This window comes from Dendronephthya gigantea, unplaced genomic scaffold, assembly GCF_004324835.1.
Source record: "Dendronephthya gigantea isolate DGI-Jeju-01 unplaced genomic scaffold, DenGig_1.0 000378F, whole genome shotgun sequence".
In the NCBI taxonomy this organism is placed as follows: Eukaryota; Metazoa; Cnidaria; class Anthozoa; order Malacalcyonacea; family Nephtheidae; genus Dendronephthya; species Dendronephthya gigantea.
The window spans coordinates 73052-86134 of record NW_021163388.1 but is presented as its reverse complement, the minus strand read 5'-3'; the positions used below and the strand labels follow the sequence as shown (position 1 = coordinate 86134).

Sequence of the window (13083 nt, the reverse complement as noted above, 5' to 3'; positions counted from 1 at the left end):
ATTGATAACTCAGTTCTATTAGTCTAATATTTGTAGTCCTTATTAGCGAAGACTGAGACGAAGTGAAAAGATCACAACATTAAATCACAAAAGTGATATATGAATCAACAACATATCAAAGATGTTACTATAATGCTACTTTTAAAATTTTAAAAATGTTTGAATCTTATATTGCAAATCATAGCGTATATTTAAAAGCCTTGCGGAGTTAAAATTTAAAACATTTCTTTGTTATACTTGACACTTGCTTTTAAAAATGTTCTGAAAGGGATGACGATAGAAGCTGCACAGTTTTTATGTAGACAGTTCAACGGCAGCTTTAAAAGCTGTAATAATATTTGACTTCTAGACAGGTTTCAGCATCGTAATTGATAACTCAGTTTTCTCTTGGTGTATAATTTCTTATACTTCTTAGCGAAGATATAGATGAAGTGAAAAGATCACAACATACATCACAAAGGTGATATGAAGCAACATATCAAAGATTTTACTATATGGTAACTTTGAAAATTTTGAATAATACTTCAATCTTATATTCCTAATCATGGCGTATATTGAATAAGTTTTGCAGAGTTGAAATTTACATTATTACTTTGTTATACTTGACACTTGCTGAAAATCTTCTGGGAGGGATGACGAAGAAGGCTGGACAATTTTGGGTATATAGTTAAAAGGCCACTTTAAAAAGTGTAATAACATTTGACTCATTGACAGGTTTTAGCATCAAAATTGATAACTCAGTTCTATTAGTCTAATATTTGTAGTACTTATTAGCGAAGACTGAGACGAAGTGAAAAGATCACAACATTAAATCACAAAAGTGATATGAATCAACAACATATCAAAGATGTTACTATAATGCTACTTTTAAAATTTTGAATGTTTCAATCTTATATTGCAAATCATAGCATATATTTAAAAGTCTTGCGGACTTAAAATTTAAAACATTTCTTTGTTATACTTGACACTTGCTTTTAAAAATGTTCTGAGAGGGATGAGGATGGAGGCTGCACAGTTTTTATGTAGACAGTTCAACAGCAGCTTTAAAAGCTGTAATAATATTTGACTTCTAGACAGGTTTTAGCATCATGACTGATAACTCAGTTTTCTCTTGGTGTAATATTTCTTATACTTATTAGCGAAGATATAGCCGAAGTGAAAAGATCACAACATACATCACAAAGGTGATATGAAGCAACATATCAAAGATTTTACTATATGGTTACTTTGAAAGTTTTGAATAATACTTGAATCTTATATTCCTAATCATGGCGTATATTGAATAAGTTTTGCAGAGTTGAAATTTACATTATTACTTTGTTATACTTGAAACTTGCTGAAATCTTCTGGGAGGGATGACGAAGAAGGCTGGACAATTTTGGGTATATAGTTAAAAGGCCGCTTTAAAAAGTGTAATAACATTTGACTCATTGACAGGTTTTAGCATCAAAATTGATAACTCAGTTCCATTAGTCTAATATTTGTCTCTAATATCTCTAATCGTTCGGAAGGACCGCGAGTTCCTGCTGTGAATCAGTGGATTAGGTAAAACCGAGCTATGGTCTGAAAATCCGAGGGGGGCGACAACTTCAGGAACATCGTAAAATTTCGCAATGTTCGTGAATATTTTATCCAGAATGTTAGAACCTCTGGTGGCCTTTTTCACGATCTGTTTTAGAGAAAACGAATTGCAGAGTTGGCGATGTTTAAAATGATTGAAGTCGCCGGTTAAAATAATAGCGGCTCCTGGGTTGGCTGTTAGGGCACGGTCGAGGGACTCGGTAAGGGAAGACAGCATGGGCCTATTTTCGCCATTTGGTGGATGGTAAATGGCTCCTAATATGATTGAGTTAATGCCACGTGGTAGGCGTCTTGGTTTAATCAAAAGCCACAAAGCTTCGAAATCAGGGTTTGAGAGTTCCTTCAACTGTACGACAGGTAGGTAATTTTTCACGTAAGCGCACACGCCTCCGCCCCTTCTACCATCATCCCGATCGCGCCTAAATGTTGAGAACCCACTTAAATTTATCACTGAGCTATCGACGTTAGGAGTGAGCCACGTTTCGGTAATCACTACAATGTCAACAAGGAGATTGGAGACGGTACCCGAGAGTTCATCAATCTTGTTCGCAAGCAACCTCGAGTTAGAAAGCAACAGGGAAGGTAGAGAAGGCTTTGCCATCACTACGTAGTATTGTCGAGAGTTGGTTGGTGAACAACGACCGAGAAGCTTTTTTTGCGGTTTTCAGTCATTTGCTTTTATCACAGTTCCGATAAATAGTTGGTTATTTATTTATCCGTACGTCGATGTGTTGCCTAACAAGAGTTGTGGTGCATGGTGCCATGGAGTACTGCCGGCCGGCGCCATTTGCTGCTGCATATGTGCTATATTTGAGACGTTGTTATCGTGCCACGAACCTCTCGACGCTGCGGTAGCGGTGGTAGTATATGTAGATATAGTACCAGCACGCCATCCGTCGATCGGTAGCAAGAGCTGATCAATAGGTGTCAAATTTCAAACAATTTTCTGAGATTCGGTTACACTTAATAACTTGTGACAACACGGTTCCCGGCGGCAGCGTTGTTAAGAAATCAAGTTGTTATTAGCTTTCACACGCAGCACGCTTGTGAGTTTTAGACTTGTTTTTCGTGTTTTTTTTTTAATCATCAATATGATGAGGTGGTCGAAGAAGGGAGAAGGGGACGAGCGCGAACGCAGGTCCCCACTACCAGAAATTATACGCTCGAGTTACCAACATAACCAACATGAGTTGATGTGAGGTTTACGGCTCTGTCGAAACAGAGTTTTAGAAAGAACATTACCAATTAAGTTATTGCATTGGATAATAATAATATAGGGTTGCATGGCTGAATATGATAGATAGCTACTAGATCGGATATTATAGATGAATGGAATCATATACACGCATGTTACTTACTTATAATAGTACCGAGCGAGTTTTCAGTGTTACTGAATTCCGCATATTTTTGTACCTTTTTTTAAAAAATGATTCTTCCCCCGTTCAGGGAAAGAAGGCCATACTCGGATGTAGTGCAATACCGAGACAACCCGTGGCTAGGGCGAAGCAAGCTTCAATCCCAGGGCCGAAGGCCAAAAATCAGTTTAATATATGAGTTAGGCATTGCCTAACATATCAGATATTAAGCTGATAAGAGCAGAGTTCTTATCTTGGGCCGAAACATTCATATCTACACAAAAATTTTTTGCTATTTTTAAAGTTAAAACCGGTTGAAAATAGGATATATAGGCTCATGGTGCGTCCTATATTCCAAAAAACCAAATGGATTGCCCTAGTGGCATCTTAGTGATCATGAGGACTCAGATTAGTGAACAGTAAAACAAAACAAAAAATGGGGACTTAGCTGACCATGATGCTTGTAAAAGATAATTTTAGATAGATATGGTGCCCAGGGTCGGCAAATTAAAAGCATATAAGTTATTGTCCACTAGTCAGAGTGGGGTGAGCTTAGGGAGGATAATACAGAACGAAGCAAACAGTACAATACATAGCAGAAGTGACAGTACAGTGGAAAGAAAATTATGGGAGGACATCATTGCAGCCAAGGTGCTGTCGATAGATGTCAGTTGACTCTTGGATGATGTCTGAGCAGCATAGTTTGCGAAAAAGGTTTTTGTAGCTGGGAGTCATTTTGAGGGTGGAGAGGAGACGTTCATTGCTTGTGTGCCAAGCGCCAAGTGCTCCCACGGCAAAACCAATGATGTCGCAAAGTTCTCCCAGTGGTTTCAAAGAAGGTTTTAAGGTGGTCATACTTAAGTTCTTTACGAGCGACCGCTTCCTCAAGTGCTTCTTCACCATTCTCAAAGGGGCAGCAAACGTCGATTATGGTGACATGGTTGTTGCTTTCAATGACAATGTCAGGGCGGACTGGGGAACCACTGTCTTGTACAGTTTTGTGTGTAGTGACTGAACCGGATTGAACAGCGTTGGTGAGGCGATCTACTATTTTGTTGTGACGTGTGGTGATAGCAACCATGTTGGTTGGGCAGTGGCATAGGACATGCGATAACGTTTCATCTTCCTCGCAGTGGCGACAGGTTTTGGCACAGTCTGACCAGCGGCTCTTAATGTTGTTAGTGGGGAGGCAGTTCAGACGGGCTCGGTGGATAAAACGCCAATCCTTGAAGCGGATATTAAGGCCGGTGTATAGCCAGTTGGAGCCATTCGCAAACTTATCAGTTGCTAGAGCACGAGGTGCTTTGCCTTGATCTCGGAGGTCACACTGTACTCACACAGGTTGTGGGCAGCGTGGTCTCAGTGAAGGTTGTGGAGGAAGCGGCAGATGTCCTTTGCTTGGACAGAATCAGGGTAGTCCAGGCATTGATGGTAGGTGGACCAACATCTGGGACCTTGATTGTGATGTGGATGGATTTAGTGGCTTGGCGGGTGCGTGTCCAGATGGAGCCAGTTCGGATCGGATGGTTTCGAGACGATGATCATGGGTGTTTGACAGAAAACACGAGGTCAGTGCAGCTGTGGGATCCGATTGGGCGGCGAAGCAGACAGTTTTGCGGAGCTCACGTTTAGCAACAGCAGCTACTGTAGGGTCATCGAAAGATAGCATTTGAGTGGCTTGAACTATTGTCTGAATGTGATTTTCACGGATTGGGTGAACGAGGGCAAGACCATCGACTTTCTTTGAGGCGAAAATGTAGTGAGGGGTTGCATGGTTTGGGAGTGAGCAGATGGATTTCACAGTGGCGATGAGTTGAGAGTGGTACGACTGGAGTGCGTTCGTGGGTGAGTCAGTAGACCGGAGGACATATGTGAGGCATGGTTGTATGAATGTCCGAATGGCATCAAGTTTCTGCCAGGGTGATAGGAGAGATTGTTCGATTTTCTTAACCTTTGATGTGAGCTCTTCCAAGAGGGTGTGGAGGTCGGCAATGTTAGGGATAAGACCGATTGGGACACCAAGGTATCGGTAATGATCCTCTCGTTGTAGTGCTGAGATGTGTTTGCCATGGACTGAAAAGTTATTGCTCTGAACACGCGGTGTGGTTTTGTTCATATATAGGCTGGCACATTTGTCAGGGCGGAATTCGAGTGAAAGGCATTCAGCTGCGGATGTTGTTGTATCCAAGAGGGCTTGCAAGGTGCCTTTGTTTCTGGCCATGATCACAAGATCGTCAGCGTATGCGAGGATGGAGATAGGACAGCCTTGGTGTTTAAGAGGGCCTCGAGGGAGAGATGCTGCTTTGGCTACGCACTCTCGAATTATCAGTTCTACAGAAAGGTTGAAGAGGATAGCACTAAGTGGGCAGCCTTAGCGGGAATCTGAGGGCTCAGAGGGTTGGGGGATAAGGGGAAGGGAGGATGGTGGTGATGTGGGGGAGGAAACGGACGAGGAACCAGTCGATGAGGAGCTCGACGGCGAGTTGGCAGCTGGTGCAGAAGGTGAGGCAGCAGAAGGAGTCAGTGGAAGCTTGTAGTTTCGGTGAGCTTCAAAATGTTCAGGGACTTCACTTTCTTCCATCACTTCCATGCATACAGAGCACGTGTAGGCATTCTTAAGTTCATAGGTAGGCAGATGCCAGGTGAAGTGGGTGACGAAACTTCGCGGCGATTTGACTCTTTTCACTTTGAAGGGACAGGACGGACATCTGAGAGACTGCTGCCGAAGATGTAGCATAAACGGAACTGTGATTTCGGCAGTTTCAGTCAGTTCATGCTTGTATCTCATCAGGTGGATATGTCGGTTCTGTTGGTTCGCAAAGGTTTTTTCGCAGGTGCCGCAACTTAGTCCATCCAATAGGGGTTGATTGCCGGGAAGAGTTATCATGTGGGGTTGCCATCATGAAAGGACTTTACTTTCTTACGTAAAGGATCAAAGAATTGTAGCCAAGGGGGTATATAAAAAGAAAGCCGGGTTTAAAAACTTCTGGTGAAACCGATGGGCATGAATTGTTGTGTTTTAGTGGCAGAGAAACCGAAAAGCCAAATCCAAGCTAGGAGCGAACCTTTTCACAACAAATAGTGTCCCTCTAGAATTTTCGCTCCAACTCTGCAAGCGCAGAGGAGACCTAGCTTGGCAACTATTTTGCCCGATATTCGTGAACACCGTAGTCGAGGCACGGATGTACTAGTCCGGGTCACAAATACAGCGAATATAGCTTTGTGGGTTGAGGTCACACGTATAGTTGACTGCCACTCGGAGATATTCGAAAAAGGAACGGCAAAATAGTTGGTTCCGAACTCTCAAACGCGGCGTGAGCTGGGGAGAAATATACTGCTAAAGAGCCAAAAATCAAAACAAACAAACCAAATTTTGAATAAATAAAGACCTTGAACTTGGAGCGAACCTACCGCAGTAGAAGTAGGTTAACTAAATATAACTCAAATTTTCGGATAAAGGAAGCCGAGATCAAGAAATTGTATAGAAAGTAGTGTTAGGATAGCCTCGTGGGAAAAAACCTTGCGGATCTAGGGAAAAACACGGCACTAAGCGAACCTCACAAAGCATACAATTTAGCCGGAAATACTCAAACTCGGCTGCAAGATCCGAGGAGCTAAAAAAAATTTAGGTAAACAAAACACAAGGCGGGAAAACGTTTTTAAAGAAATGACCAAGAGTTATGAGAGGACCAAAAGACAAAATGAGTGTCTCTAAAAGACCCCTCAGTATAATTGCACAATAGTGTTAAGTATCTCTAAAAGACCACTTAACTGTGACTGCGCCGATAGCCGAGTAGCGTTTTTTAGGCGTTCAAATAAATTTAAACCGGACAGTAAACAAACTGTGCCCTAAATTTGCCAGTGATCACTAAAGAACAAATGCGCCTACACTTGATCTTATTTCAATTCATTAAACGTTTAAGAAATTACAAGAGAGTGCAATTTGTATATTCTAAGCTCTGGAATTAATAAGACCGACAGGTGTATTGTACATAGTGTCTACAGAAAAATAACTAGCTAGACCTGACCAGCTGGTCAATTGTCCGTCAATTCTCGCAGAACCAAACAAATAATCCGGTACTAAAAATAGTGTTCAGTAATATGTTAAAGCATTCCCATTTGCTATAAGTGATATAAATGGAGTCCTTTATATCAACATCAATATCCTCTATGTCGTTGATATATTCTGGATGAAGGTACGCAAAAAAGTTCAGATATGCTTTACGGGTAAGAGGATCCATATCGTTGATAGTCTTCAGATCGGCTGGGGAAGGAGGTTTCAGGAGGTCAAGCAATAGTTTTGCAGCATAAAACTGCGCAGTAAACAGTTCGAATTTGGTATACGAGATGGTGGGATCTATCCTTGAGTCTTTAGGTAGCGGGACTTGTGTTAAGCAGCTATCGTTCAGGAATTCCAGGTCCAGTGGTACAAATGGTGATTGGATTGCTTCCAAAACGGAAGGAATGAGGCTTTTCTCTTTAGAGGTTAACAACGTGGGGTGCCGGAAAGCAAATGCTCTCTTAAAACGTGGTAGATCGGACACTACCACAAGTTCAGCGAGATCTTCTACTTCTTTACGATCTTCATCTCTGACCGTGGAAAGGGCTTCGAGATGTAAACAGGATTGTTCATAATCAAAATAATCGACTGGACCATCATCAGTCATATCCTCCACAACGACGTCAGACTCACTCGACGGAAGGGGGGGTAGCTCGGAAGAAGCTTCTGGGAGGTATTTATCATCGGGGGTGGCTCTCTGTTGTTTGCTGGACTGGGTAGAAACATCTACATGTAGACATTTCCCAGAATCAACATGTCGAGGGGTTTCCTCAGATGTGATCGATGGCTGCGTCTGGGCTCCGTCTTTAGGGAGATCAGCAGCAGACATGTCAGTAGAAACAGGTGGAAGCACAGCAGCAGGAATGTCGTTGGAAACCGGTGGAAGCAAGACCACTTGCTGTGGCCCTACGATCGGAATTGGGTCAGTTGGCGATTTCTTGCGGGGACAATTCTTCGAGACATGTCCCGTCTGCTCACAGTGGAAGCATTGCTGGTTTTGACCATGGTAGAAGACATTAACTGGATGGTGATTGATCGTAATACGGGATGGAATCGGCTTTTTCAGCTCCATTTTAACAGTATAGACGGAGATGCCTATACCATTAACTAGTTCACAACGAACCTTCATCACGTCACTGTACTCTGAAAGACGGGACTTTATCGAATTTTCGGTTGTACCAAACATGACTCTGGTCAATTTGACCCACTGTCAGGGGCGCACATTCACAAAATAATGGGGGGGATGTCCTATTTTCTGGGACCGACTTTTGTATAGCGTTTGTGCTTGATCAAATTGATTGTATAGTTAGACAGCCGGTATTCATAAATTTGTAAAAACAAAACCTGTGAGCCTGTGAATTTGGTTTAATACCACAGTGTAATTGATATTATGTGAAATATTTTAAATAGGCATAAAGATCCTCAAGAAGTACGTCTTTATTTACTATTGTATAGGCCATAGCATCAATAATGTAGTGGATTATAGCCTATAGGCTATTTATAGCATTAGACAGCATGAGACAGTTGTATGCGATAATGCAATTGAAACTTGATGTCTCGATTGTGTACGCATTTTTATCTGAAAAAATCGCAATTTTTAATTGCAAAAATGTCAATTTTCACTTCTTTTCTTCGACAAAAAGATAGTATCTTTCAGATCTTAATGGACCGACTTTTTCTGTACTCATACCCATTCTGGGACCGACTTTTTAGGCTTACTTCACAAAGATGGGGGGGTGTCACACCTCCCACACCCCCCCTAATGTGCGCCCCTGCCGACTGTATGCTTGGGGCTGGCGACAACTTGATAGGATGACCCCGAAAGGTCAAACCTTGGGCGCGAAGTTCAATGGCAGCTTGTGGAGTACGACAGTGTACCAAGACAGACATAGCTCCCGACTGCATCACATTTTCTATAAACGCCGAAGCATTCTCTGATTGATGACAGAAGTCATCAACCAGCTCTTGCAATGTGATCGATTTACCAGGGACCAAAGATAACTCAGCTAAGATCCCAACTAGAGTACGATCAGCAAAAAATGGGATCACAAACAGGCAACAGCAGTACAACTAATTAAAGCGACCGCTGTGTCTGCAAGAAAAACCAGACAAAAACAAGACAAAAGCAAGAAACGCATGCAGGGGCATGCAGAGAGAAAGGGAGGCCGGGTAGACCACCCCCCTTCCTGGGGCAGGAGACGCTACCTCCATTTACGGGGCAAGGGCAATACCCTATAACCTAAAAAGAAGGTATACGACTTAAAGAGGACGTGCCAAACAAAAATTCAACACACCGTTGCTCGGCCAATCTCCTTACGGAGAAAACACCAAGCCGTTCACCAGAATTAACCGACCACAGGAGGGGTGAGAGTTGACTCTCTTGAACGAGAAGCAAAAGAGACCGTCAACAAAGACTTCAGCACTCCCCCAGCGAGCGACTCGTTGGTGTAAACACTTCACTTGTTTGACGCTGTTGGACCTTTGGAGACAAATCAGAATGAAGACACGATTTTCTCAACCAAATCCCGGGGATCTGGACGGATATCCTCAAATTGCGAGGCATTTCTAGCGATCCAAACGTAATGTCTGAGGATTGCTAAGAGAAATTTATATCCGGCTGGAATTTTGACCGAAGCCGCAAAACCAAACCGGACTTCTGCGTTCGAAAGCTGGCGCCTAAAACGAGGCCAGCAACTCAACAACCCCTCGAACTAGTCAATCATTCCTTTGTTGAAATTTTCCCACACAACGATGAGCCATAGTTGGTTGCAATAGTGAATAAACAGTTCTAGCTGTTAGATCTGATAACGGAATTGATAAATTGTTCCGTGGGACCGCCCACTTTACGATTGTTAAGGCCACCTCCTAATCGTAGCAAGGCGAGGATAACTTGATGGTAAAAGTCTGGGAGGCGACGCAGAGTTGAAGATCCCACATGTTTCAGGTTGAAAACACGATTGACTGGTTTGGCAAGAAATGCCCGGCGGAGGAAGTGTTGGAAAAAACACTTCCACGGATGCTCTGTACCAACAAGGAAGCATTTCACCCACATCACCAGGAGTGATGCTTGCTTCAGAGACACGTTGACAACACCTAATCCTCCATTAGAAAAGGGCTGACAGACCGAGACCCTCTTGAGCCACTTCCCTTTATTGTCCCACACGAAGTCAAACACTAGTTTATCTATCCTATGTACCAGTTGTGAACTTACCGATACCGTGGAACCCAAGTACCAGAAACGGCTCACACCCAGTACACATGCAACTATCGCGCTACCTCGGTATGATAACTGACGGCGTTGCCAGGAACGAAAGATTGCTTCCAGCGTTCGTAACGCAGGCTCCCAGTCCTGATCACCCCCTGCGGAGATTCTCGTTCCTAGGACCTTGATGTAACTGGAAGACCACAGAATAGCCACCGGTAGCGAAGTACGATTACGCCAGGAACCAAGAAGTAAACCAGAGCATTTGCTCTGATTCAGCCTAGCGCCGCTTGCACGCTCATACTTCGCAAACAAACCAAAAAGTGCAATGAGAGAGCCATCGCGACAAACAAGACAAGATGTATCATCGGCATATTGTGACAGCTTCACCACGTTTGTTACCTCCAGGGAGAAGAAAACCATCGATGTTTGAATCACCACGAACTGCACATGCCAACGATTCCATCACCAAGACATACAGTAAGGGAGAAAGCGGACACCCTTGACAAACTCGCAGAGTCACCGGAAAGAAATCCGTGAGGAATCCATTCACAGAGACTGCGGAAACTACAACGGTGTAAAGCAGCCTTATCCAGCGCCTAAACGGAACGTTGTACCGGTCTGCATAATCAGCGACGTCCAACAGAAGTCGCACATTCTCGCCACAAAAGCGACCCGGTATTCCACACGACTGATCGGGTGAAACAACGGTCGCAATTACAGCAAGAAGTCGATTAGCCAGAGCTTTTGCGGCGATCTTGTAGTCCGCACACAAGAGTGTTATCGGACGCCAGTTCACTGCATCACGGCAATCCCTCTTCTTATAAAGAAGCGAGATTGCACCGCATCTTAGGAATTTTGGTAGAACACCTGGATGGTAACAGGAGTTAACCACCTCAACCAAATCTGGGCCCAACAGCTTCCAGAACCAAACAAAAAATTCAGCCGGGAAACTGTCTACCCCGGGCGTTTTGGCCTTGGACATCTTGGAGACGGCTCTCCAACATTCCTAGATCGTGAGGTCACCTTCACATAACTCCGAGTTTTCTGGCGACAAAGTATGTTCGATGCTGTTCAAAAACAGCGCTTGATCTTCTTCAACTAATTCCTGAGATGAGAATAGGTCGAAGTAGAAATCTCGCCAGACGTTTAAGACATCTTTCGTGCTCGTTGCCGTGGAGCCATCTTTCCGCCTAATGGCATCAATCAGTCTCCGCTGGCGACGAACTTTTTCCTGTCTCAGGAAATAAGATGTTGATCTCTCCCCTTCTTCAGCATCCTGGATTCTCGCCCGTAACCGAGCACCCTGCGCCCGATGAAGCAACAGTTCATCAAGTTCAGCCCTCGTCTCCTCTAGAAGCACGGAGAGATTGTTACCATTATCGACCCGTTTCTGAAGATCTTGTAGCTGTCCGTTCGTCCATCTCCAAAGCAGATTGCTTTGCGAAATCCCGAATAAGGGCTCGAAGTTTTGTCTTGCCAGCCTCAAACCAATTTGAAAGCCGGACAAACCGACTGCGCTCCCGGCACCAGCTGCACCAAAATCTTTCGACTTCAGCACAAAAGGCTTTGTTCTGGAGAAGCAAAACATTAAACTTCCATATGCCCGGTCCGCGCTCCACCCCAATGGGGAGGTCCAGCTCCAGATACATGCAACGGTGATCTGAACGCAGGAAAGAAAGGTGCAATATCCACAGCCCGAACTCGACCCTTCCATCTCTTTGACAGATAAACCATATCGATGCTAGACCCCTGGGAACCATTTGTCCTCCTCCAGGTGAACTCTCTGACATTGGGGTGCAAAGCACGCCAAGTATCGTAAAGCTCGAAAGTACTCATCAATTCGCGATGAGTGGAGGCCCAATTGTTTGCCCATGGGGAGTCGGGATTACAACTGAAACGATCGATACGAGGATCTACTGTTGCGTTGAAGTCTCCGCACATCAACAAAGGGATGTCAGGGTCGATGGCTTAATAAAGGGACTCAAAAAATTGTTTCCTTCATTAGGCGCATAGAGGCACATAACTTGGAAATCCCCACTGTTGCCCAAAAACTCAGCAACGACAAGTCTTCCCTCGTCATCCCTCTTCGTACACTCCACTTGAAATTTAGGATGGTAAAGAATGGCAACACCCGAGGACCACGCGCTAACCGGGGAACTAACACATTTATATCGGTTGGATGCAGAAACACAATTGTGTGAGTCTAGCTAACCCTGGAACTCGGCAATAGAAGTTGCGTGCGTTTCCTGCAGACAAACAATGTCCGGACTAAAACAAGATAACCACGTAAAAAAGACTAGTCGAGCATCCAAGGACCTCAGCCCCTGACAATTAAGTGTTAGAACTTTAGTTCGTTGATTCTGCTTCATCGTTCAAGGAGGAATTACGGTTTTGCGTTGACGGGGATGAATTTTTGCGAGTAGTTCCGACTACAGGAGACGGACGGGTGGCAGCCCTACCAGCTAAGGGGGACAACGCCAAATCCTTTACTAGGCGACGATTTCTTCTACTCATCACTAACGACTTCATCATCTGACTGTCGATTCGGGGGTTGGTTCTAACGGGGGTCTAGGTAACAAGGTTGATGGTGGAGTGCGTTTGGTCAAATCTCTCACCAGGGCTTCGTCCTTAGGTGTGCTGTCCACAGGAACAACCGAAGCGGACTCTTGGTGGGATGTCGAAGGAAGGTCAGGAGGGGCAGTGTCCTTAGAACCACCCTCACTGGGGGCTTTGTTATCAAACACCTCAGTTGCACCCGGCGACGGCAGTGTTGTTAAGAAATCAAGTTGTTATTAGCTTTCACACACACGCTTCTGAGTTTTAGACTTGTCTTTCGTTTTTTTTTAATCATGAATATGAGGTGGCCGAAGAAGCTCCAGAGA

The 13083-nt window shown here is 44.1% G+C and overlaps 1 pseudogene; it reads right to left on the bottom strand.

Annotated features, from left to right (window-relative positions):
* Window positions 1–3027: 3027 nt before the first annotated feature.
* LOC114542693 lies at window positions 3028–3208 on the bottom strand (annotated as a pseudogene).
* Between the last annotated feature and the right edge of the window lie 9875 nt (window positions 3209–13083).